This window comes from Aegilops tauschii, chromosome 2 (assembly GCF_002575655.3).
Source record: "Aegilops tauschii subsp. strangulata cultivar AL8/78 chromosome 2, Aet v6.0, whole genome shotgun sequence".
NCBI lineage: Eukaryota > Viridiplantae > Streptophyta > Magnoliopsida > Poales > Poaceae > Aegilops > Aegilops tauschii.
This window is the reverse complement of record NC_053036.3, coordinates 16,417,620-16,434,763: the sequence shown is the minus strand read 5'-3', so window position 1 is coordinate 16,434,763 and position 17,144 is coordinate 16,417,620. Positions and strand designations below refer to the sequence as shown.

Here is a 17,144-nt window from a genome sequence, read left to right as displayed (position 1 = left end):
GAATCTTGTCATGAAAGATCAATTCGCTGGCCTTCCTAGTGAAGATGCCGCTACCCATTTAAATAGCTTCGTTGATTTGTGTGATATGCAAAAGAACAAAGATGTGGACAAAGATATTGTTAAATTGAAGCTATTTCCTTTTTCGCTTAGAGATCGTGCTAAAGTTTGGTTTTCGTCTTTGCCTAAAAATAGTATTGATTCATGGAATAAGTGCAAAGATGCTTTTATCTCTAAGTATTTTCCTCCCGCTAAAATCATCTCTCTCAGAAACGATATAATGAATTTTAAGCAACTTGATCATGAACATGTTGCACAAGCTTGGGAGAGAATGAAATTAATGATACGTAATTGCCCCTACTCATGGTTTGAATCTTTGGATGATTATACAAATTTTTTATGCTGGGTTGAATTTTGCTTCTAGAAATCTTTTAGATTCGACCGCGGGAGGCACTTTTATGGAAATCACTTTAGGAGAAGCTACTAAACTCCTAGACAATATTATGGTTAATTATTCTCAATGGCAGTAGCGGTGCCAGAAGTTTAATGTTGTGTAGTCAATTTGACATTGTGTAGTCAGATATGTGAATTCCTATTTATTTTTTGCAAGATGTATACATGTATACATTGATTTTATCAAAAAGCTGGGTAGTCAATTGACTACCCAGCTTACATGTGGCTTCGCCACTGCTCAATGGCACACCGAAAGATCCACTAATAAAAAAGTGCATGCGATAGAAGAAATTAATGTTTTGAGTGGAAAGATGGATGAACTTATGAAATTATTTGCTACTAAAAGTGTTTCTTCTGATCCTAATGATATGCCTTTGTCTACTTTGATTGAGAATAATAATGAATCTATCGATGTGAATTTTGTTGGTAGGAATAATTTTGGTAACAATGCGTATAGAGGAAACTTTAATCCTAGGTCGTTCCCTAGTAATTCCTCTAATAATTATGGTAATTCCTACAACAACTCTTATGGAAATTTTAATAAGATGCCCTCTGAATTTGAGACTAGTGTTAAGGAGTTTATGAATTCACAAAAGAATTTCAATGCTTTGCTTGAAGAAAAAATGCTCAAGGTTGATGAATTGGCTAGGAACGTTGACATAATTTCTCTTGATGTTGATTCTTTGAAACTTAGATCTATCCCACCTAAGCATGATATCAATGAGTCTCTCAAAGCCATGAGAATTTCCATTGATGAGTGCAAAGAAAGAACCGCTAGGATGCGTGCCAAGAAAGATTGCTTTGTAAAAGCATGTTCTTCTAGTTTTTATGAGAATAAAGATGAAGATCTAAAACTTATTGATGTGTCCCCTATTAAATCTTTGTTTTGCAATATGAATCTTGATAATGATGGGACTGAATATGAGCCACCTTTACCTAGAAGGCGTCCCAAAAATTCGGAGTTTTAGATCTTGATGCTAAAATTTGTAAAAGTGGGATTGAAGAAGTCAAAACTTTAGATATCAATGAACCCACTATTTTGGATTTCAAGGAATTTAATTATGATAATTGCTCTTTGATAGATTGTATTTCCTTGTTACAATCCGTGCTAAATTCTCCTCATGCTTATAGCCAAAATAAAGCTTTTACTAAACATATCGTTGGTGCTTTGATGCAATCTTGTGAAGAAAAACTTGAGTTGGAAGTTTCTATCCCTAGAAAACTTTATGATGAGTGGGAACCTACTATTAAAATTAAAATTAAGGATCATGAATGCTATTCTTTGTATGATTTGGGTGCTAGTATTTCCACGATTCCAAAAACTTTGTGTGATTTTTTAGGTTTCAGCGAATTTGATGATTGCCCTTTAAACTTGCATCTTGCGGATTCCACTATCAAGAAACCTATGGGAAGAATTAATGATGTTCTTATTGTTGCAAATAGGAATTATGTGCCCGTAGATTTTATGGTTCTTGATATAGATTGCAATCCTTCATGTCCTATTATTCTTGGTAGACCTTTCCTTAGAACGATTGGTGCAATTATTGATATGAAGGAAGGGAATATTAGATTCCAATTTCCATTAAGGAAAGTCATGGAACATTTCCCTAGAAAGAAAATTAAATTGCCTTATGAATCTATTATGAGAGCCACTTATGGATTGCCTACCAAAGATGGCAATACCTAGATCTATCCTTTCTTTTATGCCTAGCTAGGGGCGTTAAACGATAGCGCTTGTTGGGAGGCAACCCAATTTTATTTTAGCTTTTTTGCTTTTTGCTTCTGTTTAGGAATAGATATTTGATCTAGCCTCTGGTTAGATTTTTTTTATGTTTTAATTAGTGTTTGTGCCAAGTTAAACCTATAAGATCTTCTTGGATGATAGTTATTTGATCTTGCTGAAAATTCCAGAAACTTTCTGTTCACGAAAACAATTGTTAAAAATCACCAGAACGTGAGAAAATACTGATTCCAATTGCAGAAGATCAATAAACAAATTGTCTAGTTCTTCCTATTTGGTAGATGTTTTTGACTTCCAGAAGTTTGCGTTAGTTACATATTACTACAGACCGTTCTGTTTTTGACAGATTCTGTTTTTCGTGTGTTGTTTGCTTATTTTGATGAATCTATGGCTAGTAAAATAGTATATAAACCATAGAGAAGTTGGAATACAGTAGGTTTAACACCAATATAAATAAAGAATGAGTTAAATATAGTATCTTGAAGTGGTGTTTTGTTTTCTTTCGCTAACGGAGCTCACGAGATTTTCTGCTAAGTTTTGTGCTGTGAAGTTTTCAAGTTTTGGGTAAAAGATTTGATGGATTATGGAACAAGGAGTGGCAAGAGCCTAAGCTTGGGGATTCCCATGGCACCCCAAGATAATCTAAGGAAACCAAAAAGCCAAAGCTTGGGGATGCCCCGGAAGGCATCCCCTCTTTCGTCTACTTCCATCGGTAACTTTACTTGGAGCTATATTTTTATTCACCACATGATATGTGTTTTGCTTGGAGCGTCTTGTATGATTTGAGTCTTTGCTTTTTAGTTTACCACAATCATCCTTGCTGTACACACCTTTGGGAGAGACACACACAAATCGGAATTTATTAGAATACTCTATGTGCTTCACTTATATCTTTTGAGCTATATAGTTTTTGCTCTAGTGCTTCACTTATATCTTTTAGAGCACGGTGGTGGATTTATTTTATAGAAACTATTGATCTCTCATGCTTCACTTATATTATTTTGAGAGTCTTAAAACAGCATGGCAATTTGCTTTAATTGTAATATCATGAGAAATTTGATGCTTGATAATTGTTTTGAGATATAAAGGTGGTAATATCATAGTTGTGCTAGTTGAGTAATTGTGAAATTGAGAAATACTTGTGTTGGAGTTTGTGATTCCCGTAGCATGCACGTATGGTGAACCGTTATGTAACGAAGTTGGAGCATGAGGTATTTGTTGATTGTCATCCTTTGTGTGGCAGTCGGGATCGCGCGATGGTTAACTCCTACCAACCCTTCCCCTAGGAGCATGCGTAGTAGTACTTTGCTTCGAGGGCTAATAAATTTTTGCAATAAGTATATGACTTCTTTATGACTAATGTGAGTCCATGGATTATACGCACACTTACCTTTCCGCAATTTTCTAGCCTCTTCGGTACCGTGTATTGCCCTTTCTCACCTTGAGAGTTGGTGCAAACTTCGCCGGTGCATCCAAACCCCGTGATATGATACGCTCTATCACACATAAACCTCCTTATACCTTCCTCAAAACAGCCACCATACCTACCTATTATGGCATTTCCATAGCCATTCCGAGATATATTGCCATGCAACTTTCCACTGTTTCGTTTATCATGACACGTTCCATCATTCTCATATTGCTTTGCATGATCATGTAGTTGACATCGTATTTGTGGCAAAGCCACCGTTCATAATTCTTTCATACATGTCGCTCTTGATTCATTGCATATCCCGGTACACCGCCGGAGGCATTCACATAGAGTCATATCTTGTTCTAAGTATTGAGTTGTAATTCATGAGTTGTAAGTAAATAAAAGTGTGATGATCACCATTAGAGCATTGTCCCAAGTGAGAAAAGGATGATGGAGACCATGATTCCCCCACAAGTCGGGATGAGACTCCGGACTAAATAAAAAGAAAAAGAAAAAAAGGAGGTCATAAAAAAGGAGAAAAGGCCCAAATAAAAAAATGAGAGAAAAAGAGAGAAGGTACAATGTTACTATCCTTTTACCACACTTGTGCTTCAAAGTAGCACCGTGATCTTCATGATAGAGAGTCTCTCATTTTGTCACTTTCATATACTAGTGGGAAATTTCATTATAGAACTTGGCTTGTATATTCCAATGATGGGCTTCCTCAAATGCCCGAGGTCTTCATGAGCAAGCAAGTTGGATGCACACCCACTTAGTTTCTTTTGTTTGAGCTTTCATACACTTATAGCTCTAGTGCATCCGTTGCATGGCAATCCCTACTCCTTGCATTGACATCAATTGATGGGCATCTCCATAGCCCGTTGATTAGCCTCGTCGATGTGAGACTTTCTCTTTTTTGTCTTCCCACATAACCCCTATCATTATACCTTATTCCACCATAGTGCTATATCCATGGCTTGCGCTCATGTATTGCGTGAAAGTTGAAAAGGATGAAGCGCGTTAAAAAGTATGAACCAATTGCTTGGCTAAAACCGGGGTTGTACATGATATGAATATTTTGTGTGGGGAAGATGGAGCATAGCCAGACTATATGATTTTGTAGGGATAACTTGCTTTGGCTATGTTATTTTCATAAGACATAATTGCTTGGTTAGTATGCTTGAAGTATTATTGTTTTTATGTCAACATTAAACTTGGTTAGTATGCTTGAAGTATAATAAAGCTTGCGGATGCTTGATACGTCTCCAACGTATCTATAATTTTTGATTGTTCCATGCTATATTATATTCTGTTTTGGATGTTTAATGGGCTTTATTATACACTTTTATATTATTTTTGGGACTAACCTATTAACCGGAGGCCTAGCCCAAATTGCTGTTTTTTTTTTGCCTATTTCAGTGTTTCGCAGAAAAAGAATATCAAACGAAGTCCAAACGGAATGAAACCTTCGGGAACGTGATTTTCGGAACAAATGTGATCCAGAGGACTTGGAGTCCACGTAAAGAAAGCAACGAGGAGAGCACAAGGCAGGGGGCGCGCCTACCCCCCCAGACGCGCCCTCCACCCTCGTGGGGCCCACGTTGCTCCACCGACGTACTTCTTCCTCCTATATATACCTACGTACCCCCAAACCAACAAAAGCATCCACGAAAACCTAATTCCACCGCCGCAACCTTCTGTACCCGTGAGATCCCATCTTGGGGCCTTTTCCGGCGTCCTACCGGAGGGGGCATTGATCACGGAGGGCTTCTACATCAACACCATAGCCCCTCCGATGATGTGTGAGTAGTTTACCTTAGACCTTCGGGTCCATAGTTATTAGCTAGTTGGCTTCTTCTCTCTTTTTGGATCTCAATACCATGTTCTCCTCGATCTTCTTGGAGATCTATTTGATGTAATCTTCTTTTGCGGTGTGTTTGTCGAGACCGATGAATTGTGGGTTTATGATCAAGTTTATCTATGAACAATATTTGAATCTCCTCTGAATTCTTTTATGTATGATTGGTTATCTTTGCAAGTCTCTTCGAATTATCAGTTTGGTTTGGCCTACTAGATTGATCTTTCTTGCAATGGGAGAAGTGCTTAGCTTTGGGTTCAATCTTGCGGTGTCCTTTCCCAGTGACAGCAGGGGCAGCAAGGCACGTGTTGTATTGTTGCCATCGAGGATAAAAAAGATGGGGTTTATATCATATTGCATGAGTTTATCCCTCTACATCATGTCATCTTACTTAAAGCATTACTCTGTTCTTATGAACTTAATACTCTAGATGCATGCTGGATAGCGGTCGATGTGTGGAGTAATAGTAGTAGATGCAGAATCGTTTCGGTCTACTTGTCGCGGCCGTGATGCCTATATACATGATCATACCTAGATATTCTCATAACTATGCTCATTCTATCAATTGCTCGACAGTAATTTGTTCACCCACCGTAATACGTATGCTCTTGAGAGAAGCCACTAGTGAAACCTATGGCCCCCGGGTCTATTTTCCATCATATTAATCTTCCAACACTTAGTTATTTCCATTGCCGTTTATTTTACTTTGCATCTTTATTTCTCTTTATTATAAAAATACCAAAAATATTATCTTATCATATCTATCAGATCTCACTCTTGTAAGTGACCGTGAAGGGATTGACAACCCCTTTATCGCGTTGGTTGCGAGGTTCTTATTTGTTTGTGTAGGTGCGTGAGACTCGAGCGTGGTCTCCTACTGGATTGATACCTTGGTTCTCAAAAACTGAGGGAAATACTTACGCTACTTTACTCCATCACCCTTTCCTCTTCAAGGGAAAACCAACGCAGTGCTCAAGAGGTAGCAAGGAGCTAGGGGGGAGGCGGCCGGCCAGGAGGAGGGCGCACCAGGGGGGAGTCCTTCTCCCACCGGGAGTAGGACTCCTCCTTTCCTAGTAGGAGTAGGAGAAGGGAAGGAAGAGAGAGAGGAAGAGAAGGAAAAAGGGGGGCGCCGCCCCCCCCCTCCTTGTCCAATTCGGACTAGAGGGGGAGGGGGCGCGCGGCTGCCCTGGCTGCCCCTCCTCTTCTCCCACTATGGCCCATTAGGCCCAATATACTCCCCGGGGGGTTCCGGTAACCCCCCGGTACTCCGGTATATGTCTGAAACCTCCCGAAACCTTTCTGGTGTCCGAACATAGTCGTCCAATATATCGATCTTTACGTTTGGACCATTTCAAGACTCCTCGTCATGTCTGTGATCATATCCGGGACACCGAACTACCTTTGGTACATCAAAACACAAAAACTCATAATACCGATCATCACAGAACTTTAAGCGTGCGGACCCTACGGGTTCGAGAACTATGTAGAAATGACCGAGACACGTCCCGGTCAATAACCAATAGCGGAACCTGGATGCTCATATTGGCTCCTACATATTCTACGAAGATCTTTATCGGTCAAACCGCATAACAACATACGTTGTTCCCTTTGTATCGGTATGTTACATGCCCGAGATTCGATCGTCGGTATCTCAATACCTAGCTCAATCTCGTTACCGGCAAGTCTCTTTACTCGTTACGTAATGCATCATCCCGCAACTAACTCATTAGTCACATTGCTTGCAAGGCTTATTGTGATGTGCATTACCGAGAGGGCCCAGAGATACCTCTCCGACAATCGGAGTGACAAATCCTAATCTCGATCTATGCCAACTCAATAAGTACCATCGGAGACACCTGTAGAGCACCTTTATAATCACCCAGTTACGTTGTGACGTTTGGTAGCACACAAAGTGTTCCTCCGGTAATCGTGAGTTGCATAATCTCATAGTCACAGGAACATGTATAAGTCATGAAGAAAGCAATAGCAGTAAACTAAACGATCAAGTGCTAAGCTAACGGAATGGGTCAAGTCAATCACATCATTCTCCTAATGATGTGATCCCGTTTAATCAAATGACAACTCATGTCTATGGCTAGGAAACTCAACCATCTTTGATTAACGAGCTAGTCAAGTAGAGGCATACTAGTGACACTATGTTTGTCTATGTATTCACACGTATTATGTTTCTGGCTAATACAATTCTAGCATGAAAAATAAACATTTATCATGATATGAGGAAATAAATAATAACTTTATTATTGCCTCTAGGGCATATTTCCTTCAGGTCATCGTCCTCTCGAACGACGAGAAGGACGGCGGCGCGGCGACGACTTCGATGTTGAAGAATGGCGAAGTATCGTCCCTGACTGGGGCGATAGTGGCACAGGGCTAGACCAAATGGGCGGTGGGATTTCGCGGGCGAATTTACTAGCCCTCTATAAGTCTGAGGATTAAGGTTTTAGTTTGACTTTGCTTTGGTGGTTTATAATGTAAATTATGTTTAGTTTTAAGTTCAAGTTCATGACTAGACTATGTTTCGGCGGATGCTTACATACATTGTGTCAAAATTCGGTTGTTTAAATCGAATTTATGTTGAATTTACGAAAATTTACTTTTCATTCCACTAAATTTAGGAGTTCGACTAGGTCCGACCAAAACTTAGTGGAGTAAAAATACTCCACTAAGTTACTCGGCCGTTTTGCGCCTCTATTTTTAGGGGGGCAGCTAGATATGGCCTAACTTAATTGGATCCAGAAGATTTAAACCCAGGTCAGCAAGGGCACACCACCACGTCCTTGTCACAAGTTCTACAAGCCAGTTCTTTGGTATCCTGATAACTGGTTACATTTTGAAGAATGACAAAACATGAACGAGGTCGCCAGCATCTACATATTATTGGGCTCCTGCAATTTATCTCTGCTTTTCCATATGAAGCAACTAATTTTTCCTACCACAGCAGGACTGAGAAGTGACCAAAGAATGAGAAGTGAGAACAGACAATGCAACATCATATCGTGATCAGATAGTCGAATGACTTTAACAAACAACTTGCAAAACTAGATAACAAATACCTCATACTGAAAAGGGCTTTATCATAGTAAAAGAACTCTTTTTATTTAAGCTGCACATCACACAAATAATTTATACCAAACTATTGTCCAGGTGACACAGGAGCATCATCAACCGGGTTTTCTTGACGCCACCACATAAGAAAACTCCAAAGTTTCTCCCCTAGGGTTTGTCCAGAAAGATTTTCCTCCTTGACAGTGTCATCCAACTTCCGTGCCGTGTCTGTCCAAACACAATAACCATTGGTTAATAATGATAGTAGCAAGCTATAATTTTTAAACAGAAGAATCTCTCTCAATGGTCAAGGATTTCCACCAAAACATAGTCACGAAATCGTTCAAAATACAGTCAACATCACAACAATTTCCTTTTTCTTTCCTTTCTCTTTACTACCAGCAGCAGCGTACACTGCCCAATCTAGAATCTAGATGATGCAAACATGAAGATGATATAGTATAAAGCAAGATGAGAGATGAGATATATTACCAGGTGGCATATAATACGTGTCTCCATTTGAACCCACGAGCAATCCACCATCAGCCGGGTTATCTCCCGGCGACAGCCATAGCGAAGTGTCTTCATCCAGGAGTGCACCCGTGGCGGAGAGCCTACAAAACAAAGTACGTAAAGATGCAAGCAGACACAAGTAGTTTTCTCAGGCGATCATGGCGGGAGATTTCCCTCATCCGATCGATGCTCCACCCGGGACCCGGCCATGGCGACCAAGCACGATGGTAGGCAGAAAGCACAGTTATTAGCTAGGGGGTGAAGGAGGCATCACCACTGATGGACGTCCGTCGCATGATGAGCCATATGAACCCGCCGCTGCTACGGTCGACGAGCTTGAGGCTGCAGGGGGTGGGTGAGATCGGCACCACAGTGGAAATGGAGAGGAAGGAGAGGGGAGGTGGTATGGATATATACTAGCTAGATGCTGGAGCATCACCACTTATTTGATTCGGTCAATCATTGTTGGCTGTTGGGGCTGAACTGCTGCTTGTACTTCTTTTTTCCAAAACGGAGACCAAACACCATACACAGTCCATTGACATAGAAATAAAGAAATGCTCTGATAATTGACGGATAAACCTACCATCAAGGATGGCAACATTTGGGTACATAGCCGTGAGACCTGGCTCATAATAGATATACACACCAAATAACGCAAAGAATCCACTAAGAAAAGTGCAAAGAAGATATGGTCGTTGATATAGTTTGCCGATCGTGGATCTGGCCGCTTCGGGTTTTTCTTTTACTCGCCTACACATAGCTTTGGTCTTGTATGACTTTGCTATCTGGCGTGTTTTTTGGTGTGCGTGTGTTGGTGTTGGCTGTGTGCATCCTAGCTATGCAGAGGCTGGGTGTGTGCTCTTTGGGTTTGTATCCTCTTGATGCTCCTCTTTGAGCTAATAAAATCCACCCTTTATCGAAAGAGAAAAGTGCAAAGAAAGTAAACACCGGTCCCCTCACCGACTACCCTCCACGAAGCCCACCACCAACAAGGCGGCTTCCTCCCCGTGGACGAGGCTGCACCGTGGGGGGTGTCGACTGATTCCGCACGGTCTCAGGAGGACCCGACCCTGTCGCCGATGTAGCCTCTTCTCCTCCCTATCCGATGCCCTAGGACGCTCGGCAGGGGTGGCCGTGAGAAAAGTTGTGCACAATCGCATATGTTAATTTAAATGCGGTCATGCCTATGTATGTCCCTCATTTGTATTCTTTCTCACCTCATATATACTTAAGAAAGTCTTCTTTATCTCCCCGTCAAAGTTTGAAAAGAAAAATAAAATTATCTTTTACTAACCTCTCTTGTTGTGCTAATGATGCAATAGCAAGTTGATGTTTTACTAGGGAGATAAGTTGGGACTTCAGTCTGAACTTTGTTAGGTATTTTTTGTATTTTTAATACTTCAGAATAAAAATAGCTGACCATGCTACAAATAGCTGATCAGCTTGTTCTTGCACTACATATGGTTAGCTTCCACGAATTTACCGTTCCTTCATGTAGGGCACGTGCCCGGGCTCAATACCGCCATGTGCTGGAGCTCCGGCGACCTCCAGCAGCGGCATCTCATTCTTGGGCAATTGTTGCCTTTCTGAAGACGATGTACTATCTTAATCGGGCCAGTTCAGCCAGCAAGAAGTGGCCCTCGCACTGCCTGGGCCTCGGCAGGCCGAGAATCCAGCCCGCACCTCAAGTTTGGGCTGTAGCAAGACACGACATGCGCCCCAGCCTAGGCCTAGGTCTGTTTTCACTCATGGAGGCAATTCTGCGGATCCCGCTATGCACACGCCAGGTCGATGATTTCTGGGCATGGCATGAAGAGCCCCGCGGAGGATTCAGTGTACGCTCAGCGTACAGGATGATACTAAGACTAAAACACGCCCATGATGCCCTGATCGATGTGGAAGGGAGCACCTCGTATGATCCCAACGAAAATAGCAAATGGTGTCTGATATGGCACCTGCAGGTCCCCTCAAAGCTGAAAGTGTTTGTATGGCGTCTTGCCAGACAGTCACTCTGTTGAAGCACCGGCATATGGCTACGCAAGACACTTGCCCAATTTGCGGTGCAGTCGATACATGGAAACATGCGCTTATCTCTTGTCCGATGGCGGCAAGTGTATGGGCTCTGGCGCCTGAGGAGTTAGTATCACATATGATTGATCGGGGGGAAGATAATCCGAAGGAGTGGCTGTTTGCTATGAATGAAATCCTCCCAAAGGAGCTGTTTGATCACCTGGTCATTACTTTATGGGCAATCTGGGGAGCCCGACGGAAGGCTATCCACGAAAATATCTTCAAAGCACCAAACTCAGTTAATACTTTCATTACCAAATATCTGGCCGAGCTGCAGGTTGTCAATAACAGATCACCAAGGAACCAGGGGCGGCGGTGGTACGCTCCTCGTCTTGGGTGCCACCTAGTACGGGCAATGTGAAACTAAATGTGGATGCTGCGGTGTCCAGCGCTGGTTTTGGGACTGTGGGTGCAATATGCAGAGATGACAGCGGCCTATTCTTGGGGGCTTCGACTCTCTGTTTTAATCACATCACTAATCCGACTACTTTGGAGGCGTTGGCTATCAGAGAAGCCTTAGCATTGGCGGATGATTTGTACGAGAGGAGGATTGAAGTTGCATCAGACTGCAAAGTGGTGGTACAAGATTTACAGCTGGATAACTCGGCTAGCTACGGTGCAATTGTACATGAAATAATAGACCACTCTGCGCTTTTTGATTTCTGCAGTTTTAGTCATGAATTTAGGAGCTCCAATCATGAAGCTCACAACTTAGCGAAGCATGCTTTTTCTCTCGGTGGTGGCCGCCATGTGTGGTTAGGGCATCCCGGGAATTTAGCATCCGTCCCTGTAAACATTGTGACGAATTAATAAAGCTTCGTGAGTTTGTCTCAAAAAAAATTGCAATTCTATTTCCAGAAACTTTCCTCCACTTAAAATTCACTATAAAAATGCTATCCCACAATTTCATTTTTGAATCTCGTTGTTATATTTATTTATTTTCTTTAGCCACACAAAGCTAATATCGGCATTGAAAGGCGGACAAATTCTTTATTCTTTCTGCTAGAACAAACTTTGATTCTTCACACCACCACAATGGAAACTTAAAAGTATATACAAAATCTTGTAAATCACATACATTTGATACTTGGGGCTCTCAGTTAGGACTCGTGGCTCTAAAGGGCATCTCGATCACATGGTAATTTTACAGTTCTCCAATATGTTTATATTCGAATGCAAGATTATATGATTTACAATTCGATGTTTGTAATTTTGTTTCTAAAGTATGGTGTATTCACATTCACAAGTCTTCCAGGGTTAGATTTTTTTTTTCAATTTTCACATAACTTCAGTAAGTTGTACGTACTATGTTATATTTATCTCATGCATATGTACATCTAGCCATGATCTATAAAATATTTTTTGCGAATAGTCATGATGTGCCTGGTCACTATGTTGGCAGTGGCGCAGTAGAAATATTTGACCTCACATTAGTCTTGGAACGGCTAAATTTAAGTACGGTTTACATGTACCGGGGTTTGGGTTTAGCCACACCCTTCTCTAAATTTAAGTACTCATTTCTTGCATGATATCTCCACCTTGTGTGCAACAATGAACGAGTTGAACACCTCATTGCCTGCAAGGAATCGGCCAACACTCCAAACCCGCTGTGCTTGATGACATCATCTAGGTCCACTACGGAATATAGGAACGCATCACCACTGATGGACGAGAACGAGGCATCACCACTGATGGACGTCTGTCGCATGATGACCCATGAGGCGGCCGCTGCTGCGGTGGACGAGCTCGAGGCTGCAAGGGGTGGGTTCGATCGGCACCACTGGGGAAATGGAGAGGAAGGAGAGAGAGATGACGAGGTGGTATGGATATACACTAGCTAGATGCTGGAGCATCACCACTTATTTGATTCGGCCAATCATTGTTAGTTGTTGGGACTGAACAGCTGTTTGTACTTCTTTTTTCCAAAACGGATAGGTACCAAAGACCATACACAAAGTCCATTGACTTAGAAATAAAGAAGTGCTCTGTTAATTGGCGGATAAACCTACCGTCAAGGAAGGCAATATTTGGGTACATAGCCCGTGCGACCTGGCTCACAATAGACAAACGACATACCGTGAACAAGAAAATATCATCGAGGCAACACACAAGTTTTTCCAGCATCACTCCTCGACCAAGCGACCCCGTCTTTACCGCGGACGGCCCATCACTGCACTAGACACTCCAAGCCACACTAATAACTGCCAAATAGTCGGTGTCGACGAAGGGGCAGCTCCGAGTGTGAAGGCGACCTATAAAGGAGAATCGTGCAATTTCGACATAGGAAGGATCACTAGCCAGTGGCGAATTCTAGGGATGGGCTTGAGCCTGGCCTCCAAAATCACAAGTATAAATTTAGAGAAAAGTATACCCCCACCCCCTTCTCTCCTTTCCAATTGAATCAAAATTTAGAGTTGCGGAAGTGCACGATGCACACCCCACACATGAGAGAGACGGAGGTAGGGGAGGAGTTGGGGGTGGGCACTTTGTTGTCTAGTATCACTTCAAATCCTACCCAATACCATCCAGGGGGACATTGATATGGTTTTACTAGAGTTGGGAGTGATTTAACCGGTTTGAGAGTTTCAGGGAAATTTGATCCAATTGGACACTAGTAGAAAAGGGGGCTTTTGTCCCGGTTGGTAAGGGCCTTTAGTCCCGGTTTTTGAACCGGGACTAAAGGGTCATTACTAATGCCTCCCTCCTTTAGTCCCGGTTCTTACACGAACCGGGCTAAAGGCCGTCCACATGGACGCAGCCTGGAGCTCCACCTTTAGTCCCGGTTGGTGTTACCAACCAGGACTAAAGGAAATTTTATGTTTTTTTTTTGAAAAAAATTTTGCAAATTTTTTTATTTTTTTTTATTTTCAAATTTCTGAATTATTTTAACCTCTAATCTCTAATCACCACCCCTCATCACTGCTCAATTTATCCTCTAATCTCTAATCACCCCTCATCATTCCAAATCATCTAACTTCCCGGACGGTCACCCATCCTCTCACTACTCCAGCCTAAGCACGCTTAACTTCCGGGTTCTATTCTCCCTCATTTCCAAGTCTGCACTTGTTGTTTTCCTGACAATAGTAAGATGTCAATCCTATTAACCCTCAGGAATTTAGCTTGAGCATGAAGTGACACATTTCACTGTTTGAGTTTGAAATTATTGTTTTAAAAAACAATAATTATTTAGTAACACTAATATTTCTGGAATAATTAGTTTGACCATTGTTTGACCACTGTTTGACCACAGTTTGACCAGATTTGACCAAAATTCAAAAAAACTGAAATAATTATTTACTAACACTAATATTCTAGAATAATTAGTTTGACCATTGTTTGACCACAGTTTGACCACAATTTGAAATTTTTTGAATTTTTTTGCCTCTCCAGATCTTAAAAGCCCCGTATCTTTTTTCTGTTAGTTTTCTGATGTAACTTTTCGGGTAGATGATTTCTCATATAAAAAACTTTTTCATCCGAGTTCGTATGCAAAAGTTATGCCCATTTTAAGAAATTCCAGGGAGATTTTGCAAATAAAGTCGAAATTCATATTTGTTAATTTTCCCAACAACTAGACCACATATCACATGGAAAACTTATTTTATTTTATTTTTTTGACATTTCCATCATTTTCTTTTATATTTTCTAAAACTGAAAAGGCGGTCCACAGGGGGGGTAGAGTTTGATGGGCCCTTTAGTCCCGGTTCGTGCCATGAACCGGTACTAATGCCTCAAAGCCCATTAGTACCGGTTCGTGGCTGGAACCGGTACTAAAGGTCTAACCTTTAGTCCCGGTTGGTGCCACCAACCGGTACTAATGGGCATCGCACCCTTTAGTCCCGGTTCGTGGCACCAACCGGGACTAAAGGGCCCAGGTGAACCGGGACTAATGCCTTAGCTGCACGAACCGGGACCAATGCTCACATTAATCCCAGTTCGTGACTGAACCGGGATTAATGTGAATATTGCCCTGTGACGAAAGCCCTGTTTTGTACTGGTGTGGAAACAGCCCAAAGCCAGAAAATCACCGCGCCTCTAAATAGCCCAGCCCAGAAAACTGACTGTAGTACCACACTCAGAAGTCACAAGACCACAACCCCATTCCAGTAGATCTCCTTGTTTTTTTTAACTGTATGTGAGGTCTCCTAGTTTGACGCCCATTTCAGCCGACGCCTGAAATAAATAGAAATGGGTTTGCCCACTCAGGCAACCTCACTTAAACGGTTTGTCTTTTTAATTTTTCTAATCGTTTTTTCTTCCTTTGTCAGTTGTAAATTGTAACATTTTCCTTTCGGATCTTTTCAAAAATAATAAAAAAATGCTTGGCATGTGTTTCAAAAAAAATATCTTATGATTTAAAAAATTATTCACCATATATTAAAAATAGTTTATCGTATATTTAGAAAGTTCAGCTTGTATTAAAACAATGTTCACCATATATTAAAAAAAGGAAAATACCCAAAGGAAAAAAGGAAACAAAAAGAAAAAAATATCTAAAAATCTATATACCTAATATTAAAGGGGCAATTGCTTCTAGGGTACGGCACAGAAGTTGCCTGCAAAGTTATTACCCAGCGATGCCACATATAAGTGATAAAAAAGTTTTACGCAGAGATATCCCCCACCTGGGCCGGCTGATACTGTAGGGATCTCCTATACTGCTCTCTGCACACTGGGAGAAGACGCAACACACCCATTTGGATCGGCCCATGTCCGGGCAGCCTGTTTTTATATTTATTTTTCTATTTTATTATTTTCCATTTTTATTTTATTCTACGTTAGATAATTTGGAACTTTAAAGAAGTTCAAAAATAAAAACAATTATAATTTAAAAAATATAGTTTTAATAAATCATAAAGTGTTTTTGGATTTAAAAAATGTTCGCAAATTGTAACAAATGTTTGCATATTAAAAAAAGGTTATAAATTTTGAAATGAATGCTCGGGAAATCAAAACATGTTCATGATTTTTTTAAAATTTCGTGTATTAAAAAATATTCACAAAATTGAAAAAAATTGCCAATTCAATCACTGTTCATGAATGGAAAGATATCCTAAAAATTCAAAAACTGTCCTTCACTTACAAAATAGTTTATTAATTCATAAAATGTTCGCCGATTCAAAAATGATCATGCATTTTAAAAAATGTTCATTAAATCAAGAAATATTCATAAATTTTGAAAAATTGTTCACCATTTTCCAAAAAAGAATGTTCACCGATTCATGAAATGTTGGCCGATTCAAGAAAATTGTTTAAAAAATATTCACAAAATTTTAAAGAAATGTTTGCAAATAGTATCTCGGTGATGCAACAAAATATGGCAATGGCCATTAAAGATTATTTTTTCCCATTGCAATGCACGGGCCCTTTTGCTAGTACATAAAAAACTAAAACGGGCAAAGGAAAAAGAGAACGAAATATCTGATCTGAACAGAATAAAAAACCAACGAGAAAACGCTACAAGCCTACAACTGTGAGAGCTATGTTCGCTGACTGGGCCGGCCCAACTGGCGTCGCTGTAGGCCTCAAATAGGGTTTTGCCGTTCTTCCAGCAGCCGCTCCCGGAATCGGCCGCGGCAGGTCGGAGGTAGTCGGAGACGGGGAGTGGGCCACCGCTCGCTTGAAGGAGGGGAGCACGCCGCAAGGCGCCCACGCCAGCAAGCCAGCGGGAGGTCCAGCCGTCCAGCGCCAGCCTGTCAGGAGCCTAGAACAGTTACCCAGTAAGGCAGTTAACCATGTATCTCTTCATATTTACTTTTCAGTTCAGAGGATAAAGATTCAGTAACCATGTGTTTCTTTTCTTGTACTGGGAGCACTCTTTGTTATCCCAAGATCCAACAACAGAGGTAAAAAAGCTGCTTCACTCGTAATTTTATGTGGCAAAGACTATTCAGCTTTATTCGCGCCGAGTAAATGTTGCAATGCATACAGGTGAAGGGAAGGATATGCGCGTTCAGGAGGAAATGGAACGGTGAATTTCATCCTTCATATTTGAACAGTGTGGCTTTTTGTAATGCAGCCACATTTAC

At 41.1% G+C, this 17,144-nt stretch overlaps 1 long non-coding RNA gene across 1 annotated transcript; it reads right to left on the bottom strand.

Annotated features, from left to right (window-relative positions):
• Nucleotides 1-8,346: 8,346 nt before the first annotated feature.
• Nucleotides 8,347-9,437, bottom strand: LOC141041917 (uncharacterized). Its single transcript, XR_012203697.1, has 3 exons — nucleotides 9,317-9,437; nucleotides 9,022-9,143; nucleotides 8,347-8,757 (listed from the first exon to the last, which is right to left on the bottom strand). It is a non-coding gene; the product is annotated as an uncharacterized lncRNA (long non-coding RNA).
• Nucleotides 9,438-17,144: the final 7,707 nt, after the last annotated feature.